The sequence below is a fragment of the Pongo pygmaeus genome, chromosome 20 (assembly GCF_028885625.2).
Source record: "Pongo pygmaeus isolate AG05252 chromosome 20, NHGRI_mPonPyg2-v2.0_pri, whole genome shotgun sequence".
Taxonomy (NCBI): Eukaryota; Metazoa; Chordata; class Mammalia; order Primates; family Hominidae; genus Pongo; species Pongo pygmaeus.
In genome coordinates, this window is record NC_072393.2 from 5,234,590 (window position 1) to 5,259,451 (window position 24,862).

At 54.9% G+C, this 24,862-nt stretch overlaps 1 protein-coding gene across 9 annotated transcripts in view; it reads right to left on the minus strand.

The window, feature by feature from the left end:
* The window catches only part of PTPRS (protein tyrosine phosphatase receptor type S), a 134,220-nt gene extending 109,891 nt beyond the window's left edge, over positions 1-24,329 (minus strand). For 4 of the 9 annotated variants that reach the window (XM_054463060.2, XM_054463058.2, XM_054463059.2 and 1 more), the window contains exon 1: positions 24,121-24,329. The gene's annotated coding sequence lies outside the window, so the exon portion shown is untranslated. The remainder of the gene's footprint in view (positions 1-24,120) is intronic. The other 5 variants (XM_063657961.1, XM_063657959.1, XM_063657962.1 and 2 more) reach the window with 2 other exon arrangements.
* Positions 24,330-24,862: the final 533 nt, after the last annotated feature.

Here is a 24,862-nt window from a genome sequence, read left to right on the forward strand (position 1 = left end):
TTGAATACTCTTTTGGACATAGATTTTGAACACTTTTCTTTCCTGAACTACATACATAAATGGAAAATGTAAGTCAAATAAATGGTTCATGTTTCCTGAAAAGTCCTGTGTCCCGAGTGCAGCTCTCCTGAATGCTTCTTGCCCCAGATTTGCTGATTGGGTTTTTTTTTTTTTCTTTCTTTTTTCTTTTGAGACGGAGTCTTGCTCTGTCACCGAGGCTGGAGTGCAGTGCTGTGATCCTGGCTCACCGCAACCTCGGCCTCCCAGATTCAAGCAATTCTCCTGCCTGAGCCTTCCAAGTAGCTGGGACCACAGACTCACGCCACCACGCCCGGCTAATTTTTGTATTTTTAGTAGAGAAGAGGTTTCACCATGTTGGCCAGGCAGGTCTCGAACTCCTGACCTCAAGTGATCCGCCCGCCTTGGCCTCTCAAAGTGCTGGGATTACAGGTGTGAGCCACCGCACCTGGCTGAGATTTGGGGTTCTGGTACCCGGCTGTGATTTGGGGTTCTGCACACAAAGCACTACTGCTTGCACTCCCAGGCACCAGGGACCTCGCATCTCCCGTGGGCGGCTGCCCCACTGCCCCAGGATTTTCCTCCCAGCCACACTGAGACATCTGTTCTGAGGGAACCACGAAGGATACCGACTATGGCTGGGGCTCCTGCTCACCTTCCCACGGCCCAAACATCAGGGTTTGTCAACTCACATTTTGAGGGCTGGAGTGGCCATGGCAGGACATCAGGAAAAACCACTCTACCCAAAACGATGCCTCATGCAGAGCAGGCACTGAGAAAATATTACTTGGGTAAACAAATAAATAGCTGAGCCTGGCCAGGGGCAGTGGCTCACGCCTATAATCCCGGCACTTTGGGAGGCAGAGGTGGGTGGATTACTTGAGGTCAAGAGTCTGAGACCAGCCCGGCCTCAGACCGTCTCTAGTAAAAATATAAAAATTAGCTGGGCGTGGTGGCATGCGCCTGTAATCCCAACTACTCGGGAGGCTGAGGCAGGAGAATCACTTGAACCCGGGAGGTGCAGGTTGCAGTGAGTCGAGATTGTGCCACTGCACTCCAGACTGGGAGACAGAGCAAGACTCTGTCTCAAAAACAAAAAAACACAAAACATTGCACAGGAAATGAGCAATCAGAGAGGTTGGGCAATGGCCGCAAAATCACACAGCTAGGGAAGAGGTGAGGGCAGGATTTGAATCCAGGACTAACAGAATCCTAGAGTTTCCACTGGTCCAGGTGGCTCCTGACAGCACAAATTTTCCTAAAATAGGACAGGGCAGGGCAGGGCCCAAGCAAACATCTCAAATAAGAGAACCCAAACTCACATAGATCTTTAAAGTAAGAGGGTGGGGTGCGTGGTCCACTTAGAAATTAGTAAGGGGCCAGGTGCAGTGGTTCATGCCTGTAATCCCAGCACTGAGGCTAAGACAGGTGGATCACCTGCACTCAGGAGTTCGGGACCACCCTGGCCAACATGGTGAAACCCCGTCTCCATTAAAAATACGAAAATTAGGCCAGGCGCGGTGGCTCACGCCTGCGATCCCAGCACTTTGGGAGGCCGAGGTGGGCGGACCATGAGGTCAGGAAATCGAGACCATCCTGGTTAACACGGTGAAACCCCGTCTCTACTAAAAATACAAAAAATTAGCTGGGCGTGGTGGCAGGTGCCTGTAGTCCCAGCTACTCAGGAGGCTGAGGGAGAGTGACATGAACCCAGGAGGTGGAGGTTGCAGTGAGCCAAGATCACGCCACTGCACTCCAGCCTAGGCAACAGAGCAAGACTCCGTCTCCACAAAAAAAAAAACACGAAAATTAGCCAAGTGTGGTGGCGCCTGCCTGTAGTCCCAGCTACTCTAGAGGCTGAGGCAGGAAAATCGCCTGAACCCAGGAGGTGGAGGTTGCAGTGCGCAAGATCGTGCCACTGCATTCCAGCCTGGGCAACAAGGTGAGACTGTCTCAAAACAAAAAGAAGAAGGAATGATGGAATAATGACTGTGAAATGCTGCGAGATGGAATGAGGACGGGACAGAACAGGCTGCACCCCAGCTAGGCCCAACAGCAAGGCAGTCTGGACATGCTGTGTGACCCTGGGCAGGTGACTCGACTCTGCAGGCCTCAGTTTCCCCATCTGTAAAATGGGTATAAAAGTCTCTTCCTCCCCTCACCTGGCTGCTGTGAAGACTGAATCGAAAGGCACACAGAGCTGTTCACACCACCTGAGAAGCAGCTGATAGACTGCAGATATTATTATTTTGGTGGTGGTTGTTATTATTTGTTTTTATTTTGAAAGACAGGGTCTCGCTCTGTCACCCAGACTAGAGTACAATGGTGAGATCATAGCTCACTGCAGCCTCAAACTCCTGGGCTCAAGCGATCCTCCCGTCTCAACTTCCCAAAGTGCTGGGATTACAGGCATGAGCCACTGGGCCCAGCTGATGTTATTTTTAAAAAAGTTTTTCCTGGCCTAGCCTGTCAGGGTATCTAGCACCCTATTCCCCTTGACATTGCTAAGTGAGAGGCCCACACTGCAATCTCTTCATCTGTTTGTATTCTCCATTTAACAGACAGTGAGTCCCTGGAGGGCAAGGGCCTGGCCTGCCCTCCCCTCCATATTTGTCCCTGAAATTCTGAGTTCTGGAAACTTCTAATGGAAGGATCGAAGAGAAAGCATCAGCTCAGCCTGGCCACTAACCCCAGACATGGAAAGAAAAAAAGGAGGGATACTCTACCTTCAAAAGCCATCCCAAGGCTGGGTGCAGTGGCTCACATCTGGGATCCCAGCACTTTGGGAAGCCAAAGTGGGCAGATCCCCTGAGGTCAGGAGCTCGAGACCAGCCTGACCAACATTGCAAAACCTCATCACTACTAAAAATTAAAAAATTAGCCAAGTGTGGTGGTGTGTGCCTGTAGTTCCAGCTACTTGGGAGGCTGAGGTAAAAGGATCACTTGAGCCCAGGAGGTGGAGGTTGCAGTGAGCTAAGATTGCACCACTGCAGTCCAGCCTGGATGACAGAGCCAGACCTTGTCTTTTTTTTTTTTTTTTTTTTTTTCCTAAAAAAAAAAAAGCCATCCCAAATCCACTTGCTTCTTCTTCCCACCACCCACCTTTGCCTCCACCTGGTCCATCCCTGGCATCGACCATGAGTATCTGAGTCAGGTCCTGTCCCTCCTCTGCCCACAGCCCTCCATAGCTCCCACCTCTCTCGGGCTCAAAGCCCAGGGTTCTCCCTGCAGCCCACAAAGCCCTACATGACCTATCGCCTCCTCTCCCCTCCCCATCACTCACTGGGATCCAGCCACACAGGCCTCCTCGCTGTTCCTCCAACACGCCAGGTGTGCTCCTGCCCCAGGGCCTTTGCACACACTGTGCCGTCTGCCTGGAATGCTCTTCCCCCATGTATCTACTTGGTTCCTCCTCACCTCCATCAGGGCTTTGCTCAAACATCACCTCCTCAATGAAGCTGTCCCTACAACCCCATTAAAAATGGCAACCCTCATGCCTCCCTCCCAAGTCCCCTTTGCTCCTTTACTGCTTTCTCTAATCACCCCTGATGTGCTATATATCGTATTTTGCCTATCATCTCTCTCCCTGATCCACAAAATCATCCCTTTTATTCCTGCAGGGTCCCGGCACAGAGCCTGGTGGACAGGAGGCATCCCAGCAATCCCCCCAGATGATGGAAAGCTCAAAATTGGAGGCAGTGGCTGCAGCCAAAGCAGCCGCTGAGACCCCGGAGGCTGACGGCGGAAGCCTCCACGCCTACTCCAGCTGGGGCCTTCCTGTCCCTGTTGGCGAGCCAGGCCCCTGCCCTCTGCCATCTGGCAGCTCAACACCTGCTGTGACACAGCAGGAAGCAGGGGCGGCAGCCAGTGCCCGTGGTCTTGGCCGGACAGGTCCCTCCGGCAGGTTTAATCCCTGCCCCAGTGGGAGAGGGGGATACACGGACCTTGAAGCCAAACACACAGGCTGACACAAGCACTGTCTACTTGGCTTATCCGGCTCCCGCGAAGTGGCCAGTGTGGGGACAGCCTGATAAACATCTAGCAAATAAATGGATTTTTTCTTTTTTAATTAAGACGGCGTTCGCTCTGTCACCCAGGCTGGAGTGCAGTGGCGTGATCTTGGCTCACTGCAAACTCTGCCTCAAATGATTCTCCTGCCTCAGCCTCCCAAGTAGCGGGGATTACAGGTGCATGCCACCATGCTCGGCTCATTTTTGTATTTTTTTAGTAAAGACGGGGTTTCGCCATGTTGATCAGGCTGGTCTTGAACTCCTGACCTCAGGCGATCTGCCCACCTCAGCTTCCCAAAGTGCTGGGATTACAGGCATGAGCCACTGCGTCTGGCCTGGATTTCTTTACAATCGTCACACCGCTCTCAAGTTTGAGCCCAGCCCTGATTTGAGGGCTTCACCCTATGAACTCACTAGATCCTCCCCAGGAGCCTGGGCGGTTGGGGTCATCATTATCCTCATTTTCCAGATAAGGAAACTGAGGCCCAGAGAGATGGAGTCATTGCTACTAAGGGACAGGGCCATCTGGCCCTAGAATCTGGTTTTTGGCCACTAATCGACACAGTCTCAATAAATGAGAAGAATAAAACAAGGGCCCGGTGCTGGCTCATGCCTGTAATCCCAGCACCGTAGGAGGCCGAGGCAGGAGGACCACTTCAGCCCAGGAGTTCGAGACCAGCCTGGACAACATAACAAGACCTTGTCTGTACAAAAAATTAAGCAACAACAACAAAATTAGCCAGGCATGGTGGTGTGCACCTATAGTCCCAGCTGCTCGGGGGGCTGAGGCAGGAAGGTCACCTGAGCCTGGGAGGTCAAGGCTGCAGTGAGCTATGATCACGCCACTGTACTCCAGCCTGGGCAACAGAGCAAGACCCTGTCTCAACAAAGAAAAATAAAAAGAATAAATCAAGGTAACAGGGAAATGTGAGTCACGTCTACGGAGCATTCCGACCTGGGGAAAAAGGCAGCTATGCTTCATCTCCCTGACGTCTCCAGACCCAGTGACATGGGCCCATTTTAGGGATGAGGAAAACTGAGTCCCTCGAGGGGGAAGTGATTTCCTGAAGGATCTACCACCTAGAAGTGGCAGGCTCAGAGCTAATGCTAAATTCACTAAACCCTTACCCAGATCAATGACAGGGTCATTTCGTAGGGGCCTCAGTGCTGTACGGAGTTTGGCTCGTGCCTCATGAGTACCCACTGTGTGCCAGGCCAGGGGGGAAAAGCCTCAGATGTCTCATTTCCAGACAAGTAAACTGAGACTGAGAAGTTCAGCTATTTGCCCAAGCCCTGAGATGTCCCCATTTTACAAACAGGTAAACTGAGGCTCAGAGAAATAGAACCATTTATCCAAGCACCAAAATTGTCTCCATTTCCAGATGGGTAAACTGAGGCTGGGAAGTTCCGCTATGTGCCCAAGACCCGAGAGGTCCTAATTTTACAAACAGGTAAACTGAGGCTCAGAGAAATAGAACCATTAATCCAAGCCCCAAAACTGTCTTCATTTCCACATGGGTAAACTGAGGCTGAGTTCAGCTATTTGCCCAAACCCTGAGATGTCCCCATTTCACAAGTAAACTGAGGCTCAGAGAAATTTAACCATTTATCCAAACCCTGAAATTGTCCCTATTTCCATTTGGGTAAACTGAGGCTCAGAGAGGTTTCAACAGTTGCCAGAGGTCACACAGCCGGCAAGAGGCAGCACTGAGCCTCAAATCTGAGGCTTCCTGAACTGACAGGGAACTGCGGGCCCCACGGTCCCCGCCTGAGCTGGCGTGAGCCTTTAGCGGAAGCCCTCCCCAGCTCTGCACAGCAGACACCCTCGCGGCCGTGCCTTGCTGGAGTATCCACAGTGACACACAGCCCTGTTGGTGGCTGGGCTTTTTCAGGCTTAAAAGGGAGGTAAAATCACCTAACGCCAGCTATATTTTTAAAAACCCCACAGCACTCAGGAGGCTGGCCCGTCAGCGCAGCACCACGTCCGTGGGCAGGCAGAGGCCCCGGAACTCGAGGACGTGGCTATTTTAAAGGGGCTATTTCTGGAGGCTGAGGTGAGAATGCGGGGGTGGGAGGAAGAAGCAGCCGCGGGGACCGACTCGAGCCCGCCCCGACTGGCCGACTCCCGGGTTGGGGGTGGTTAAGAGCGAGAACGTGGAAGTCACCTGCTCCCCGCAAGCACTGCCTCCAGCTGGCAGAAAGACCTCAGGCGGCCGGGCGCAGTGCTCACGCCTGCAATCCCAGCACTTTAGGAGGCTGAGGCAGGCGGATCACCTGAGGCAGGGAGTTCGAGACCAGCCTGACCAACATGGTGAAACCCCATATCTACTAAAAATACAAAATTAGCCAGGTGTGGTGGCACGCGCCTATAATCCCAGCTACTCGAGAGGCTGAGGCAGGAGAATCGCTTGAACCCAGGAGGTGGAGGTTGCAGTGAGCCGTGATTGTACCATTGCACTCTAGCCTGGGCAACAAGAGTGAAACTCCGTCTCAAAAGAAAAAAAAGAAAAAGAAAAAGAAAAAACAGACCTCATGCATTTCAGAGCCTCATTTCTTCCCCTGGGAAGGAAGAGCTGTTTAGGCAAAATGTATGCCTGGAGCCCTACTGTGTGCAGATGCTGCCATGCACATGGTAGAGGAGGAGAGAAGCAGATAACGAGTATGAAGCATTCAAGGCTGGGAGCGGTGGCTCATGCCTCTAATCCTGGCACTTTGGGAGGCCGAGGCGGGCAGATCATTTGAGGTCAGGAGTTTGAGACCAGCCTGACCAACATGGCAAAACCCCATTTCTACTAAAAATACAAAAAAATTAGCTGGGCGTAGTGGCACATGCCTGTAATCCCAGCTACTCAGGAGGCTGAGAGGCAGGAGAATTGCTTCAACTCGGGAGGCAGAGGTTGCATGAACCAAGATCACACCACTGCACTCCCGCCTGGGTGGCAGAGTGAAACTCCGTCTCAAAAAAACAAACAAACAAAAAAGCATTCGACAGAGAGATGGTGGCAAGGGCTTTGAGTCAAAGAGAGCAGAAGGGGGAAGATAGGAAACTAGGTGGTGGGGCAGGCTGCAAGTTTAAATAGGGTTATCAGGGAGGCCTCATTTAAAAGTGATCTGAGACGTGAAGGAAGTCAGGGAGGGAGCTGTTTGGGGAAAAGCATTCCAGGCAGAGGGCACAGACCGTGCAAAGGCCCTGGGGCGGGACCATGCCTGGAGTATTGGAGGAACAGCGAGGAGGCCTGTGTGGCTGGAGCAGAGTGAGGACGGGGAGAGAGGAAGGAGGGGACGGCAGGGAAGGGACGGAACAGGTTGTGCAAGGCCTGGTGGGCTACAGGGAGGACTTGGGGTTTTCCCCCAAGAGGTGAGAGCCATAGAGGGCTATAGGCAGAGGAAGGATGGGACCTGACTCAAGAACTGAAAGATGTCATTGTGGGAAGACAGACTGTGGGAATGAGGGCTGGGGTCACACCAGAGCAGAGATGACCGTACTGGTCCAGGTGATGATGGGAGCTGGACCAGGTGGAGGCAGAGGATAGAACAAAAATGGAAAAATGAAGGCTACGTGCAGTGGCTCATGCCTGTAATCCCAGCATTTTGGGAGGCCAAGGTGGGTGGATCGCTTAAGCTCAGAAGTTCAAGACCAGCCTGGCCAACATGGTGAAACCCCATCTGTACAAAAATTAGCCAGCATGGTGGCACGCGCCTGTCATTCCAGCTACTCGGGAGGCTGAGGCAGGAGAATCGCTTGAACCCAGGAGACAGAGGCTGTGATGAGCCAAGATTACGCCACTGCACTCCAGCCTGGGCGACAGAGCGAGATCCTGCCTCAAAAAAAAAAAAAAAAAGAAAGAAAAAAAAAAAAGGGAAACCAAGCTGGCCTGTGTACAGTACTCAGCGCACGGTCCGCTGAGCACAGTAAGTGCTCAGCATACATTGGCTTGTATTATTTTTAGGGTCTTAGGCTCTGTACTCTGAACCTGAAACCCACTTCCCCTGGCAGGAACCTGGGGAGACCCAGGAAAAGACAGTGACCCCTGTACCTGGGAGCGTTCTGTGTATGGAAGGGGACACCGTTTTCACTCTCATGTCCCTACTGGCCTGTCCCAGGCTGGAGGCAGCTGATCAGACCAGGGCCAGATCTGATGGTTGCAATGGAGGAGGAGAGGAGAAGGAGGTAGTGACCCACGGGTTAAAGCGGGGGAGGCCCTCAGGCATGTCAGGATGCAGCCCTGCCACAAAGCGTGGGGTCAGCCCAATCCTAGCTCAACTCTACTTGCTGTGTGACCCTGCACAAGTCACATCCCCTCTCCGAGCCTCGGTTTCCTTATCTGCGAAAGTGGGGCAGTGGCTGTAGGCTTCTCACAGGGCTGTGCAGATTCAACAGGACCACGAGGCACTCAGCTAGAGTTGGGAGCCATGTCAGCATCCATCACACTTGGTCGTTCACCATCCTCCTCACCCTCACACTGGAAAACTTCGAGTCTGGGGTCTCTGGAGCACAGGGGCAAGAAGAGCCACATCCCCAGGGGAGCCACATCCCCAGAAGGTGTCCCAAGGTTCATGTCCTGCCACCGTTTGGATCCAGTTGAATTGCAAATGCCAGAAAAAGCACGAGCAAGGAGTGATTTCTCTTTTCACCTAAGGGAAGCTGCCAGGTTGGCCATTCAGGGTTATTTTGCCCTCCCCGACAATCACTGGGGCCCAGGCCCCTTCCATCTCTTTGATCCCCCATTCTTATCTATGACACCTGCCTCATGGTCCAATATGGCTGCCTGAGCACTTGCCATCATCTCCATATTCCATCATCTCCATATGACAGGCAGAGAGGAGCATGTGCCACTTCTCTTGAAAGGCATTTCCAGAAAATCCTGCTTATTTACACCACGGGTCAGCACTGAATCATATGGCACAGACAGCTGCAAGGTGCACCGAGAAATGTTTTCTTTCCCCCAGGTGGCCATGTGCCCAGATAAAAATTGTAAAGTTCAACTGATACGGAGTGGGGGGATATCATGGGATATTGGGAGATCCCGCCACAACATCCCATGTGGGCCATGGGGCCAGGTCTTAGGTCTCAAACCAGTGCATCTGAGACATTTTAACCTAGAAAGAGAAGAGAGAAGTCATCGGGGCCGGTCCCCTGCCTCCACACCATGACAGTTTCACTCATCCCAACATCCACCTCCCAAAAGACTCCAAGGTCAGGAGCAGTGGCCACGACCCAAGCACAGGCTCTGCCCAAGGCGTCCACAAGGACAGGCCCCCACCGGCAATCTGTGCTCCCCAAGCACTGGGGCTGAGCCACCAGGCACCCCCATTCAGTCTCCTTCCTGCCTGGCGAGGACACCGGCCAATTCATCTCCTTCTCCTCAGTAAACAACTGCCAGGGAAAATAAATAGTTTTTAATAGGCTCATTAATTGAATTCAGGGAGAAATCACCTTCTCCCCAGACCATGGGGAAGCAACGCTCAGTTCAAGAAATTCAGGCCGAAGGCAGAAGAGGCTCAGCCTCCCAGAAAGTCCAGGAGATGCCCCAAACAGTTCTAGCCACATTCAATAACACTGGGACAGGCGTGGTGGCTCACACCTGTAATCCCAGCACCTGGGGAGGCTGGGGGAGGCAGATCACTTGAGGTCAGGAATTCGAAACCAGGCTGGCCAACACGGTGAAACCCTGTCACTACCAAAAATACAAAAATTAGCCATATGTGGTGGCGCACACCTGTAATCCCAGCATCTCGGGAGGCTGAGGCAGGAGAATCGCTTGAACCCGGGAGGTAGGGGTTGCAGTGAGCCGAGATCGGGCCATTGCACTCCAGCGTGGGCAAGAGAGTGAGACTCCATCTCAAGAAAACAAAACAAAATACTGACTCAACCAGCAAGGGGGTCATTCTGTGCTGGGCTTAAGGCTAAAAGCCTCAGGTGGGTGCTAGGATATCTTAAACACCTCAGGGGTGCTCAGGCCTCAGCTTTCAGCCTGGAACAGACAGAGACAAAAGCAGCAAGAATTTAATGCCCTTGTTTTGCTCTCATCACATTTATTTTTAAGGTTGTACCTTCAAGGACATACCAGGTTTCCGTTCACAAGAGCAAGACAAAGTTTTCTCTTTTACGTTTTAAAAGAGAATGGGTTTAAACAAAACATATCAAGTACTGACCGGGCACAGCGGCTTGTGCCTATAATCCCAGCGCTTTGCGAGGCTGAGGCGGGAGGATCACCTGAGCCCAGGAGCTTGGGGCTGCAGTGAGCTATGATCGTGCCACTGTACTCCAGCCTGGGTGACAGAGTGAGATGCTGTCAAAAGAAAAAGAAAGAAAGAAAAAGAAACAAAACGAAGAAAAGAAACGAAGAGAAGAGAAAGAGAAAAAGAGCAAGAAGGAAGGAGAAAGGAAGGGAAGAGAAGGAAGGAGGGAGGGAGGACAGAAGTAACGAAAGAACAAGAGAGAAAGAAAAGGAAGGGAGGGAGGGAGGGAGAAAAGAAGGAAAGAAAGAACAAGAGAGAAAGAAAAAAAGAAAAAGGAAGGAAGGAAGGAAAGAAGGAAGGAAGCAAGCAAGCAAGCAAGCTAGGTAGTCCTTAGGCGATGGAGCAGCAAAGCACCAGATATAGAGTCCAAAGACCCTGCAGAGTGACCTTGGCACAGACCTAGAGAGTCAGAACTGACCCTCCACACCTGCTGAGGGTTCTGTCCACATTGACATGACTCGGTTTCCCCACTGAGGCTGAGGTGGTCCAAGGGTAGCCCCGCCAATACTCCCAGCCCAGGTCCTGCCAGCCTGGCAGCCTGCCCTGCGACTTGGTCTACCCAGGGCTTGCCGTAGGTGCCCGCCAATCTGCTCTCCACACTGCGGTGGGCACGCTCCAAGCGCAACTCAATACCCCGGACACAGCCATTCCCCAGTGCCCCCAAGCCCCATATGCAGGTCCTGTGACCTTGCTTCCAGAGGGCACTGATCATCAAGCTGTATTTTATGATAGCCAGTTTGGGGCTTACTCCAAGCATGTTTAGCATAGATCCTTCCAATACCAAGACCCTTCTACCCAAGAGACAGCCTCACCCCCATTTTGCAGATGAGAAAACTGAGGCACTGGAGGGTGAAACCACTGCCGCAGGGTCACACTGAACAAGCAGCTCACACATGATTCAAACTTGCACTGTTCAAATGCTAAACCGGATCCCCCAAAGATCCCCTGGCCCATTCCTGGTGAGCTCCTCAGTAACTTCTCCACCTGTCTGGCCAGACACACAGGGTGCCCAACATCCATCAGGCCTGGCTCAGTTCTTTTTGTTTTTAGAGACAGGGTCTCGCTCTGTTACCCAGAGTGCAATGGGACATGATCCTAGCTCACTGCAGCCTCAAACTCCTGGGCTCAAGCGATCCTCCCACCTCAGCCTCCTGAGTAGCTGGGATTACAGGTGCACACCACCACACCCGGCTAATTTTTTTACTTTTTATAGAGATGGGGTCTTCCTATGTTGCCCAGGTTGGACTCGATCTCCTAGCCTCAAGCAATCCTCTCATTTTCAGCCTCCCAAAGTGTTGGGATTACAGCCATGAGTCACCATGCCCGGGTACTGGTTGACTCTTAAAATCATCTGGCCCAACCACTGCACACTTTCTGGGGGTCCCCAGCCCCTTTGGGCCTCTCACCTTCTCCCCAGGAGACAGGAAATCTCACAGACTGTTTTAGAGTTCCCTGACCTCCTGACACTGGTCCTCAGACTCCTGGCTTGTAGCCAATTACTCAGAGACATCATCCTCAAAGCCATTCCTCACTACTTCTTTTGCTTTTTTTGTTTTTGTTTTGAGACAGCGTCTCACTCGATTGCCCAGGCTAGAGTGCAATGGCACAATCTTGGCTCACTGCAACCTCTGCCACCCGGGTTCAAGCGATTCTACTGACTCAACCTCCTGAGTAGCTGGGATTACTGGCACACACCACCACGGCTGGCCGGCTGTATTTTTAGTAGAGACTGGGTTTCACCATGTTGGCCAGGCTGGTCTCAAACTCCTGACCTCAGGTGATCCACCATATGAATATCCATAGTGTCTGGCAAGAAGTGGTAAGGGCCGGGCACGGTGGTTCACGCCTGTAATCCCAACACTTTGGGAGGCCGAGGCAGGTGGATCACCTGAGGTCAGGAGTTCGAGACCAGCCTGGCCAACATGGTGAAACCCCATCCCTACTAAAAATACAGCCAGCTGTGATGGTGCGTGCCAGTAATCCCAGCTACTCAGGAGGTTGAGGTCACTGTGGCTGCCTCTCCCTGCAACATCACCCACTCCGAGTACTCTCAGAGCAGGACCAGGGGGCTCCTGCTGTGAGCTGCCTAGGCGGGGCTTTCCCCGTCATTACCTGCCTGATCGAGGTCATTAGACGCGGCAATGCTGGTACATGCAGGCCAGGCGGCAGCTCCCAGGAGCCAGAAGGGCTGATCTGGAGGGGCGGGTGAAGTGTGGCGGAGCTTAGGTCCTAGAGGGGTTGCAGACAGAGCGAAATCGTGAGGGAAAACAAAACGGGGTGCTGGAGGCAATTGCGGGGTAGGGTTGGCCTGGCCAGAAACAGAGCTCCCGGCAGAGCAAGGACAAAGGCCTGGAGGTGGGAACAGGAGAAGGATAGGTGTACATGGAATGGAACGGACAAAGGGGAGGGGAAGAGGAGGAGAGATGAGGCCAGCGGGCCACAGACAGGAGTCTGAGGGTGCCATCCAGAGAGGGAAAGTGACTTCCCCAAAGTCACACAGCTCGTAAGGGGCAAAAACACATCCTGGCCGATAGCATCTTTGCTCCCAACCACTGTGGGAAGTGGCTCTGGCTATATCGTGGCTAATAATCCAGCTACAGAATTGCAGCCCCCAGTGCAAAATGAAACCGTGGGGTTTTCCTTGTTTAAAAATTATTAAGGCCAGGTGTGGTGGCTCACGCCTGGAATCCCAGCACTTCGGGAGGCTGAGGCGGGCAGATCACGAGGTCAGGAGATCGAGACCATCCTGGCTATCACAGTGAAACCCTGTCTCTACTAAAAATACAAAAAATTAGCCAGGAGTGGTGGTGGGCGCCTGTAGTCTCAGCTAGTCGGGAGGCTGAGGAAGGAGAATGGTGTGAACCCGGGAGGCGGAGCTGGCAGTGAGCCGAGATCACGCCACTGCACTCCAGCCCGGGCAACAGAGCGAGACTCCATCTCTTAAAAAAAAAAAATTAAGAATTTCCAGGTCGGGCATGGTGGCTCACGCCTGGAATCCCAGCACTTTGAGAGGCCGAGGTGTGTGGATCACCTGATCTCAGGAGTTCAAGGCCAGTCTGGCCAACATGCTGAAACCCTGTCTCTACTAAAAATACAAAAACTAGCCGCCAAGCATGGTGGCACATGCCTGTAATCCCAGCTACTCGGAAGGCTGAGGCAGAATCTCTTGACCCCAGGAGGTGGAGGTTGCAGTGAGCCGAGATCACGCCATTGCACTCCAGCCTGGGTGACAGAGCAAGACTCCATCTCAAAAAATGAAAAAAAAATTATTAAGAATTTCCAGATGGCATCAACAGAGCGTTCATCTAAACACAGCCCCTTCTGATCGTGGGCCCCCGAATGACTGCAGGGGCCCCGCCAAGCTGGGCCTGGGTGCAGCCTCCATGAGTGTAGAAACGGCATCCTATCCAGAAACAACACCTCTGTAAACCTAAGAAAGGGCTTGTCATTCCCAGTTCTCAACCCTCCTTTGTGCCTCAGTTTCCCCATCTGCAAGACAAGGGGACACCTGCCACCTCTCAGGGCAGTTCTGAGGATGAAATGAGAAAACACAGGGCCAGGCACACTGGTACTGGCAGCAGAGCATTAACGGCCCCCACCACGGAGGACTTTCCACCCGCTTGGGTTAGTTCTCCTCTGTTGCAGCTGTTTGGAGAATGTGGGTTTGAGGTTCCAACCTCATCACCCCTAACGGTTCACGAAGCTGGGGGGAGGGAGGGTAGACTCATTCAGCTCCTCCTGTGCACCTCGGGCTCCTGGCCCCATTATCAACATGACACCACTGAATTCCCAGTGATGCGGTAGGCAAGACTTGTCCCCATTTCACAGATGAGAAAACTGAGGCTCAGGGGAAGGAAATAATGAGGTCATCTCACACAGCCAGGGAGGGCCTTTGTCAGGATCCGAACCTGGGGCGTTCAGACCCCCAGTGCCCTTCCCCAGCCGGGCCGGAGTCTGGGCTCCCAGGGCCAGGTGGGGCCAAAAGAAAAAGTCCTGGGACCTGGCAGCCTCTCTGCACCCTGCTGATATCTGGGAGGTGAAGCCAGCACTGTCGCCGGAAACCCCAGCAGTTCACACTCTCTAGAATTCATCCGACAGGGGCAATTACCCACTTCCAATAATCAATGGGGCGGTGGAACCAGGACAGATGTGCAGAGGGAACCCATTAGCAATCTAAGTGTTCTGGCCCTGCGAGACGTCAGGGAGTGTGTGGGGTGGACGCTCAGGGACAAAGGCACCATCTGCCTGATTTCTCTCGCTGTCTTGGGTCTTGAGCATAAGTCAGGGCTTCTTTTTTTAAAAAAAAAAAAAAAAAAAAAAAAAAAGAGAAGGCCTTGCTCTGTTGCCCAGGCTGGAGTGGAGTGGTGCAATCATAGCTCACTAAAGCCTCAAACTCTTAGGCTCAAGCAATCCTCCCACCTCAGCCTCCCCAGTAGCTGGGACCATACGTGTGCACCCCAACCCTCGGCTGATTTTTTTTAAAGTTTTTTGTGGAGATGCGGTCTCACTATGTTGCCCAGTCTGGTCTTGAACTCCTAGGCTCAAGCAATCCTCCCGCTTTAGCCTCCCAAAGTGTTGGGATTACGGACGTGAGCCACCATGCCTGGCAAAATCAGGGTTTCTAAACCTCAGCACAGTGGACATGAGGGTGGGGTCATTCTCTGGGATGGGGTCATCCTGGCCATTACACGGAGTTAAGTAGCATCTCTGGCTTCCACCCACTCCATACCAGCAGCACCCCCCTGGACATGACACTCAAAAATGTCCCCAGATGTCGCCAAGTGTGCCCAGGGGAGCAAAAGTGACCCTGGTTGAGAACCACAGCAGTACACTCAATGAATAATATTGGTAACCCGGGGGCTCCAGCCCTGAGAGCAAACGAGTACGCTACAGAAAGAACGAGGGATGGAGAAGCAGGTCCTGCCGCCGTAGATAATTCACAGCCCTGCCCCGTGGGACAGCCGGCTTCCTTCTACGCAGCATTTAATTTAAGTCAAGTTTATCATTATGACCAATATTAATATAATCAGAGCCAACGTTTATCGAGCGCGGACGCTGGCCCAGGCCCTGTTCTCAGCACTCTCTGTAAGCTATCACACTGGTGCCTCTAAAGAACCGCGGAGGTGGCTGGGAGTCTTAAACCCATTTCACAGGCCCAGAAACTGAGGCCCGTGGACGGCAATGGAGGTGTCAGAGGTCGCGCAACTTTTAATTGTTGGGGAAGGGGTCAAAGTCCACGGTGGCCCTGGATTTCTGTACTGTGCCATGTTAAGATGTTTTAACCCAAGGATGTTAAAATAGGGTAATTTTTTTTTTTTTTTGAGACAGAGTCTCACTCTATCGCCCAGGCTGGAGCGCAGTGGCATGATCTCAGCTCACTGCAACCTCCGCCTCCCAGGTTCAAGCGATTCTCCTGTCTCAGCCTCCCAAGTAGCTGCAATTACAGGTATGCACCACCATGCCCAGATAATTTTTGTATTTTTAGTAGAGGCGGGGTTTCACCATGTTGGCCAGGCTGGTCTCAAACTTCTGACCTTAGGTGATCTGCCTGCCTTGGTCTCCCAAAGTGCTGGGATTACAGGCGTGAGCCATCATGCCCAGCCAAAATTGGGCAATTTTACTTAAAATCTAGATTTCTGCTTTTCTTTGGAAAAACCAACGGATCTGGCCCTGGAGCCATTCAGGGCTTCCTTGGAGGTTGAAGGAGCCTTTTTGGCCCATATGACCCACTGAAGTGGACACTCCAGCCCTGACAGGTGTTATGGTTTGAGAATCACACACCTGCCATGGCTTCCTGCCTCAGTTTCTCCCTTTGGACTGGTGAAAGGGGTCCTTGTCCATCCTCCTGTGCAAGGCCCAGCAGCAGGCAGGCAGGCATGGCTGTGTGGTCTTGGGCAAGTTGCTCTCCCTCTCTGGGCCTTGGCCTGACAGCCGTTCCAAGACGCATTTCCAACGTTCCAGGTTTTCTGTTGATCCTGATGTTGGCAGCCCAACTCTGGGGACTTTCAGAGAACTCTGGCTGCACATCTAAAAAATGCAATTTGTTAGACGCAGTGGCTCACGCCTGTAATCCCAGCACTTTGGGAGGCCAAGGCAGGCGGATCACTCGAGGTCAGGAGTTTGAGACCAGCCTGGCCAACAGAGTAAAACCCCATCTCTACCAAAAATACAGAAATTAGCCAGATGTGGTGGTGGGTGCCTGTAATCCCAGCTACTCGGAAGGCTGAGGCAGGAGAACCACTTGAACCCGGGAGGCAGAAATTGCACTGAGCTGAGATCACGCTGCTGCACTCCAGCCTGGTGACAGAGCAAGATTGTCTCAAATAAATAAAATAAAATAAAATAAAATAAAAATGCCAATTCGCCAGGCGTGGTGGCTCACACCTGGAATCCCAGCATTTCCCAGGCCAAGGCAGGCAGATAGCTTGAGCCCAGGAGTTCGAGACCAGCCTGAGCAATATGGTGAAACCCATCTCTACAAAAAAAAAAAAATAATAATAATACAAAAGTCAGCTGGGCGTGCTGGTGGACGCCTATAGTCCCCAGCTACTTGGGAGGCTGAGGTGGGAGGATTGCTTGAGCCCAGGAGTTAAGACACTGCAGTGAGCCATGATGGCATCACTGCACTCCAGCCTGAGCAACAGTGTGAGTCCTGTCACACACACACACACACACACACACACACACACACACACACACACACACAATGTGATTCGAACTCCTTGGGGTGGGGGGTCCTGTATGGTCTTCCCCAGCTAAAGTCAACTCTTCTCTTCTTGTTTCCACCCCCCTCACCTCCAGCCACAAAGCAGTAGGTGCCACTCTCAGTCTCTGTCCTTGGTGCCCCCCACACCTGTTCATCTGTCTCCACTCATGATAGAGGCAACGTCAAAGCACCCATTTTACAGATCAGGAAACTGAGGCACAGAACAGCTTTATTACTAGCCCAAGCCCCACAGCTGCTTAGATTCTGGCTCCCAAGTTCCTTAGCAGCAGGTTTCCAGCAATCCTGATGGAATGAATGAATGAACTGGTGAATATTCGAATGAATGCATGCATGCTCGCTCTCACACCATGCTTGTCAACTGATCACCTTCCTGAGTGCCCACTAAATGACTGCTGTCAAAGCCCCAAATCCCCCCCAAACTCCCCCCTTTGGTGATCACTCGGGCCCACCAGGGGCTCTGGAAGTTGGGAGCCACATCTGGAGTCTCTGGAGTGCCCGGAGCTCCCAAGGCAGCCACGTGTCCTCCCTGTCCACCATCCGGGCCCCCTATAGTTCAGCTCCCGCCAGGCACCCAGTCCTGCCGCAGAAGTGGGGCGCCCTTGATTAAGCAGCCAGTGAAGGGGAACGCCCCAGTTTGCAGCGACTGAGTCATCCTGACATCTCCCTGGTGCTGGACCCCATCAGGGGGCTGAGGGCAGGGTAGCGGGGCGGGGGCGGACACTGGAGAGCCCCTCTTGGGCAGGTCCTTCAACATATCAATGTAGCTCCCATGTTGTCAAAAGTAATAACAAAAACAGAGTAGAGGCGGCGACTACATTCTAGGTGACGTTCTGAATTTGTGCTTACACAAGTTAACTCATTTCTTCCTCCTAACAGTCCCTCAAGGTGGGCACTGTTACTGTTCTCAATAGACATATGAGGAAAACGGAAGCACAGAGAGGTTGAGCAACTTGCCCCAGGTCACACAGCCAACAAGTCGGCAGAGCCGGGATTTGAACCCCATGCAGCCTCAGTCCAGCATCCTTGCTCTTAACCTCTGAGAAAAGACAGTCGAGAGCCCTGGGGTGTGTGTGTGGGGGGGGTGTCTCTGTAGCAATTCAGGTGGCCCCCCCCAGCAGATGGACTGCTGTCCAAACAAACATCCCTGACAATCGGGCAGAGCTCCTTCCAGGCATTAGGAATCCAGGTTGTAGCAGCCAACAGCTTGTGGGCTGTGTGAAGTGACCTCAGGCCAGTGGAGGCACCTCCCTGTGCCTCAGTTTCCCTCTCTGCAAAATAGGGCTCAGATCACAGCAACTCCGCTGACAGGGGATGGCAGGTTGGAGGAGACGAGGATGCTACTGACTTGCTTACTTAGCAGAGGGCCTGGCACGGGGCGCCAACTCTAAATAGTCGGAGCAGCTGTTATTATCCCCCCGACATCCCCTCATTTGCTGATCACGGGGGTTAATTATAAGCGGCATTAAATTATACACACACAGACGCGCCAACCTCGCTTCCCCAGAACCCCTGAATTTCCGCTAACTCTCAATTACCCACGTGACAGCGCGACGATGGGCCATCCTCCCTGCCTCTCTCCCCACAGCCTGCCTCATCCGAGGGTCCCAGGCTTCCAGAGCCGTGGCTTCTCTGCCTGCCGGATACCCGTCTGGGTGTCCAGGAGCGGAAGGAAGGACACACGCGACTGACAGCGGACGCGTTGAGAGCCAGCAGAGGCGCATTACCCACAGCATCTCATGTCAAGGCTCGCCGCGACGCGGACTGCGACTGTACTGATCTTAGAGATGAGAGAACACAGAGAGGTCAGGCAACCCGCCCTAGTTTGCACAGCTCAAGTGGGGCGGGTGGCTCAAGTCAGGGCTCTGACCTGGAACCCAGAGGGGTAACCTCATTCTGTAAGTGAGGAAGCTCCTGCACGGAGAACTGAAAGGAAAGAGGGGAAGTCATCCAGGAAGGAAGGAAGGAAGGCAGGCAGGCAGGCAGGCAGGTGAGATCTAGGAGAAAAAGGGGAATTTTCAGTTCTCCAGGTGGGGGGAACAGGAAACACCCGGCCCTTCCTACAAGGGGCTTATAGCAAAGATCAAAAACAACTTAAAAGGAACAAGGCCACCCAGGTAACATAAAGAGTATGAGACGAAATCTGTCCCCATGAAACGGGACATTTGTGATCCAGCCCCAGTTACGGCGATGGGGATGGGAGGAGGGAGTCCCCATGATCCAAAAATCCAAGCTCTGAACCCCCAACCAGGGTGGGATCCGCGGAAATCAGAAGGAAACAGGAAGCTGCACAGAAATCTGGGTTTATTTTCAGATGTGGAATATCCCCTCGGCCTCCGCGGGGCGCCGAGGGTGCCTTGATTCCGGGGAACAGAAGAGGGGATTCCACGGCTAGCCCAGAATAGCACCAGCCCCCAGGTCCAGTCTGGCCAGGCCACGATGTTGGGGGACCGGCAGCTCCATGGAGGAGGAGGAAAAAAAAAGAGAGAGACAAAAATAAAGCGATGTGAAAGTGGAGGGCCTGTCCGTGAATCACTCCTACCCGTTAATTTTCGCCTTTGCAGAAGTGTAAGCCAATTGATTTTTCAAATTCCCCACACACAACCCCCTCCCCAACGCTTCTCAAATATCAGCCAGAGACAAGACAGAAATGGTACGTCAGGTTTTTTTTTTTTTCTTCCCTTTTTGGTTGAGAGTCTTTTCTTTCCTTAAAGGAAAAGGGGGGGCAGGGGGAAACCACACACTCCACACTCTTGAACCTCAAGGTTAGAGAGACCCGGGTGTCACCTGTTTCCCAGACATTTTGGGGCTGCCACTCTCTGCGTGAGACAACAGCCACCCTTTCCCTCGATCACATCCCCTACGCTTCACTTCCTCTCTCCGTGGATCCCCTTCCTCAACTCAGAATGTCACCTGGTGATAAGATGACATGCATTTAAGCCTCAACCCCCTTCCAGCACCCCCTCTCCTCTGTCCTGAAAGCCACAAGCTGGCAACTTTCCGATTCCAGAGCAAGGTAAGGTGTGAAGATGACAAAATTCACAGTTTTAAAAGCCCTTGAAACCTTCAAGCCCCTGATACGTGCCTTTGTCTGTGAATCCATGGTGAATTTTTGGGTTTTTTGTTTTGTTTTGTTTTGTATCAGCTTACCACACGAATCCTGCGAGGAACAGCAGTTATGTCTTAATCTCCTCTCCTCCTGTCCCCACCGGAGGCTGAGCCACTCTGCCTGGTGAGCGGTTGGAGGGTGGGGCGGCAGGAGGGGGGGGGGTCTCTCTTCAAATTCCCCTCCCCGGGCATCTTTTGCCGCAGGGAAGGACGGAGGAAGGGCAACCTGCACAGGCTTTGCCCGAGAGGGGTTCTCATCCTCCTTGCAAATTCTAAGAGGACGCCCACCCATTGGAAGGTGAGCCAGGAGCCTGCCCTGGATGCAGAGGAGAGCTGGGGAGTGCCCCTTTCTGGGACCCCTGCCTCCTTCCAGAAAGCACGAGACCCTCCCAGAAGGGGGCCACAGCGGTCGCCACCGCGCCCGCCAAACCTAAAGCTCATCTCAAGATCTTCCCGTGGCTCCAACCGACTCTGCAAATGGAGCCTAATGGGTAGCAGGGGGAAGGACTTGCTCTCAGCCGAAAACATTAAGCTTTGTCAATTATCCCCCAAACCCGCTGGGTTTATAAATATCCCTTTTTATTTTTAGGGTTTTCCCTCCCGCTCGCCCCCATCCCGAACTCTCTCCACGCCCCGCTTCTTCCCCCACGCACACGGCGGCTGCACCGTCACAGAAAGCAGGTGAACGCGGGGCCACGGGGCGCTCGGGTAGAAATGCCACGTCGCGCCACCAAGTCACACCGTCCCTGCCCGTCCCTCTCCGGCCATCCCGCTAACTACTGTATTGGGGCCATGCAGCCGCTGGAATAATCAGCGAAGCCACAGGTCTCCCCATCTTGGCAAGTGGAGGTGTGCGCTGCCCTCAGACATCTGTGAACTGCTGTTCAACGCCAACCCCGAAGGCAGAAGGGGAAACCAAGTCACCTCCCAGAAAGACGTTTGATGAGCAGAGATAGATTTGCCTCCAGACTGGTACCAGGTCTGGGGAAACCCAGGCAGAGCCCCAGGCTCTGTGCGCCCCAAAGAAGAAAAAAATGGGTGCACAGTGATGGCTCCAGGTCTGCCCACCCAGATGCTACTACGAAATCCCTGGCATCCACGAAGCTTCCCCCCGTTCCATAGTGGAAGTTGGGGGAAAATGGACTTGTGTCTCCAAGCAGGGTCCATGGACACTGGACGATGCCTGAAATCCCCTGGGAGGCAGGGAAAAAAGGCGCACTGAACGCTCAACCGGGGTATAAGGAGTGATTTTTTTTTTTTTTTCTCTGCTGGCAGCAAGCACGAACCTGGGGTTTGAATGTCCCCTTCTGCGCCGCCACCTCATGCAGACTTCAGAGGCTCTCAAGGTTTCCTGGAGAGGGGGAAATCGTCCCTGGAGCTGACCTGCCAACCAGTAGCACCCTCCAGCGCCACAGCTGGGCCACACCGAAATGACCTGTCACCCATCTCCTGCGGGGAGTGGGGAGTGGGCCAGTCCACCGCCTCTCGGGACGGCATCTCTGGACAGCCACTGACAGTACCAGTCTCTGTCACCCCCTGGGGGGTTAGGGGCGATGTCATCGGCCAGGGTGGCAGAAATAGAAAAGTGCGTGAGCTCACCAGGCAGCCTGGGTCTCCCGCGACGTTTTGTTTGCCTGAGACCAATTAGAACAACTCTCAGGGTGATGGAGTATGGCGGGCGGTGGCCCCCATGGGGCTGGGAGGCCTAGCCCCCATGCAGAAGTGCACCGTCATGATGAGGGTGTCCCCCGGGCCTGGGGAACAGGGCAGGACCCTGCTTTCCGGAGGGGAAGAATGAAGACTCTGCCAGCCTGCCAGCCAGAAAGAGATGCCCCACCGAAGGCTTTGTGGAGGGCAGCGGGGGGGGGGTAGGGGAGGGATGCCCAGGTGGGGACTCAGTCAGGCCCAAGCTGGGGGGCTGTGGGATTTGAGGGCGGGAAGCAGCCGCCCCCAGCCCCAGCTGCCTGCCTTCCACCGCCAAAATATCAGCTGGCAAAGAAAGAGCAGAGGGACAGAAGGCAGGCGCGACTGGCAGGGGGAGGGGGCACAAAGGAAGGGACCCTGGGAGGGGGAGGGGACTTATGCAAATGGCAGATTCGACCAAGTCCCTGGGCCATTAATAAACGCTCCAGCAGCTGCCGCTGGTATCGCAGGAGCAGAGGCGCGGGCTGGCTTCCTTCTCCCGGGTGAAAGGCGGCAGAAAGAGGGAAGAAGGGCGCCCCAGACAAAGAGGCGCCGTCACCCCCCGCACCCCAAGGACAGCAGCGATAGGGGGGCACCCAGAGGAGGCCAGAATCCCAGCAACCAAAGTCCGGGTGGTGGCGGACGGGAGCCCGGAGCGTGTGGGTCCCTGTCCTTGGGACCCTAGGAGTCTCTTCCTGCCTCCTCCGGCTTCTAGGTATCATCCCTACTGCTCAGCCGGGACTCGGACAACTCGGACACCCCGGACATCCGCTTCACTAGTCGCGGCTGCCGGGATGTGTTTTTAGGGTCTCGGCCAGAGGCAGGAGGACCCCATGCTCAGAAGGGGGCTCCCCTAGATTGTGACGGGGGGGGACAGGGGAATCCCAGCTGAGCCCAGAAGGGGGAGGCAAGGCACCCCCATGAGGCTCTGGGAGGTTTGTTAATTTGGGGGAATGAGGTCCCAGGAGGTGGCTAGATTTGAGGAAGGGTTGCAGAGGAAGAGGCGTTCTTGGAAGCTGAATATTTAGGGACCCACAAGAAGACGATTTGAGATTGGGGAAAGAGGGTCAACCGAAGAAGGAGGTCCCAGATTTGGGGCGGGGGGTGTGGTTGAAAAAAAGAATCCCAGTTTGTGGGAAAGGTTCCCTGATTTGAGGATTCTGGAGAGAAAGCGGCCGAAGGGGAGTTCCCCAATTTGGGAAGGGGGGGAATTGGTGGGAAATGTCCAGGATTTGTAGGGGGAGGTCCGAAGGGGAGGATCTTAATTTTAGGAGAGATTCCCAAAAAGAGAGGTGAACTTGGCCGCAGCCTGGCCGAACCCTCGCACCCACAGCGCGGACACTCTAACCTGGGGGGGCTCCCCTCAGGTCACGCCCCGCGCCCCCTTTAACCCGGTGCCGACGGCCCTGCCCCCGGGATGACGTCACCGCCCCTCCCCCCGCAGCCCCCAGGGGGCTCCCGGGGCGTGCGGAAACCGCGGGGCTGGCGGTTCCAGGGGCGGCTTCCCCACTCTCGGGATCCCCATGGGGCCCCCAGCGCGGAGGGGAGACTGGGGTGCTGGGCGTGCGCGTCTGCCCGCCAGAGCCCCTGGGGCTGGGGGCTGAGGCTCGCCCCTGGGTAGGGAAGCTGGAAGGGGGCGCCGGGGCCGCAGAAGGGTGGGGCAATGCCCTAGTGCCGGAGGGGCGACCTCCCATAAGGCAACGACAGGGCCCGGAGTGTGCCAGGGGAGACGGCGTAGACTCGGGGGTCCCCAGGGGAGGGGGACCCGGAAAGGGAAGGCGGCGGGCGCAGCAGCCCTGGAGCCACCCCGCCTCGAGCCACCCGTCCCGGCTCCTCTCCGCTCCGGGGCGCCCGCACGCCCCCCATCCCCCGGCACAGCGCCCCCTGCCTCCAGGACCCGCCCGGGGACCCAGGCCGGGCGCCGCCGGGGCCGGCACCCGCTCCGCACACACGCGCGCCCCCCTCCGCTCCTCTGCCCCGCCCGCAGCCCGGGGTGGTGCAGCCGGCGGCGCTGGGCAGCTTCCAACGCCGCGCTCCGGGCGCTTCCAGCCCAGCCCCCTCCCACGCCGCGGACGAAGCCCCCCAGCCCCGCCTGCCGAGCGCCCCCAAAGCGGCCCCGGCCCAGTCTCTCGGGGCATTGTCCGGGCGCAGCTACCGGGGCGCAGCGGCTGGGCGTGCAACTGGCTGCAGCCGAGCATCCTCCGAGCACAATGGCCGTGAAGGCTTCCCCGGCACAAAGCCGGCGCGCTGCCCACTCGGCTGCCTCCGAGACCCCCCTTGGAGCGCCTGCATTTTTTTTTTCCTCGAATCCATGATTTTTTTTTTTGGCTTTACCTGGAGGCTGGCTGGGCTGGGCTCCCCCGGCTCTGCCCCGCTTCACATCCTGGCTGTTGCATGGGATCCGAGCGGAGCCCGAGCGCCAGCGGCTCGCGGCGTGCGCGCGCCGGCCGGGCTGCCGGGCGGGCGGCGCGAGGACACTCACTGCGGCTCGCGCTCCCCTCGCGCCGGCTCGCGCGCCCCCCCAGCCGGTGACGTCATCCCTTCCGCCAGCGCCGCCGCCGCCGCCGCGGGCAGGGCCGGCCCGTGCGCGTCACTGCGCAGCCGCGCGGCCGCCACGCCCCCCGGCCAATGGGGCGGCGCAGCGCGGTCACGTGGCCCCGGGGGGTTTAAAGGGCCGCGGGAGCACGTGGGGCGCGGGTCTTCGCGGGACACGTGGGTGGCTGCAGTGGTGGCGGCGGCGGCGGCGGCGGCGGCGTTGGTGGTGGCGGGAAGGGCCCCTGGGGCTACTGTCCGTGCGTGAGCCCCAACGTCCTGGGTGCAAAGGGCATGGCACTTTCTGTGTGCTGCTCTAAACTGTGCCAGGGCTCCCCAGTACCCTTGGAATAAAATCCCGCCTCCTCTCTGCAGCTCCCCGTTTCACATTAGCGCCCACTACCCTGTCCCCTCCCCCCCACCATGTCAATGCTCCAGAAAAACCAGCTGCTCCTTCTTTGCTTTTTAAGAGATGGGGTCTGCCACGTAGGCCTCAGTACAGTGGTATGATCATAGCTCACTGCAGCTTCAAACTCCTGGGCTC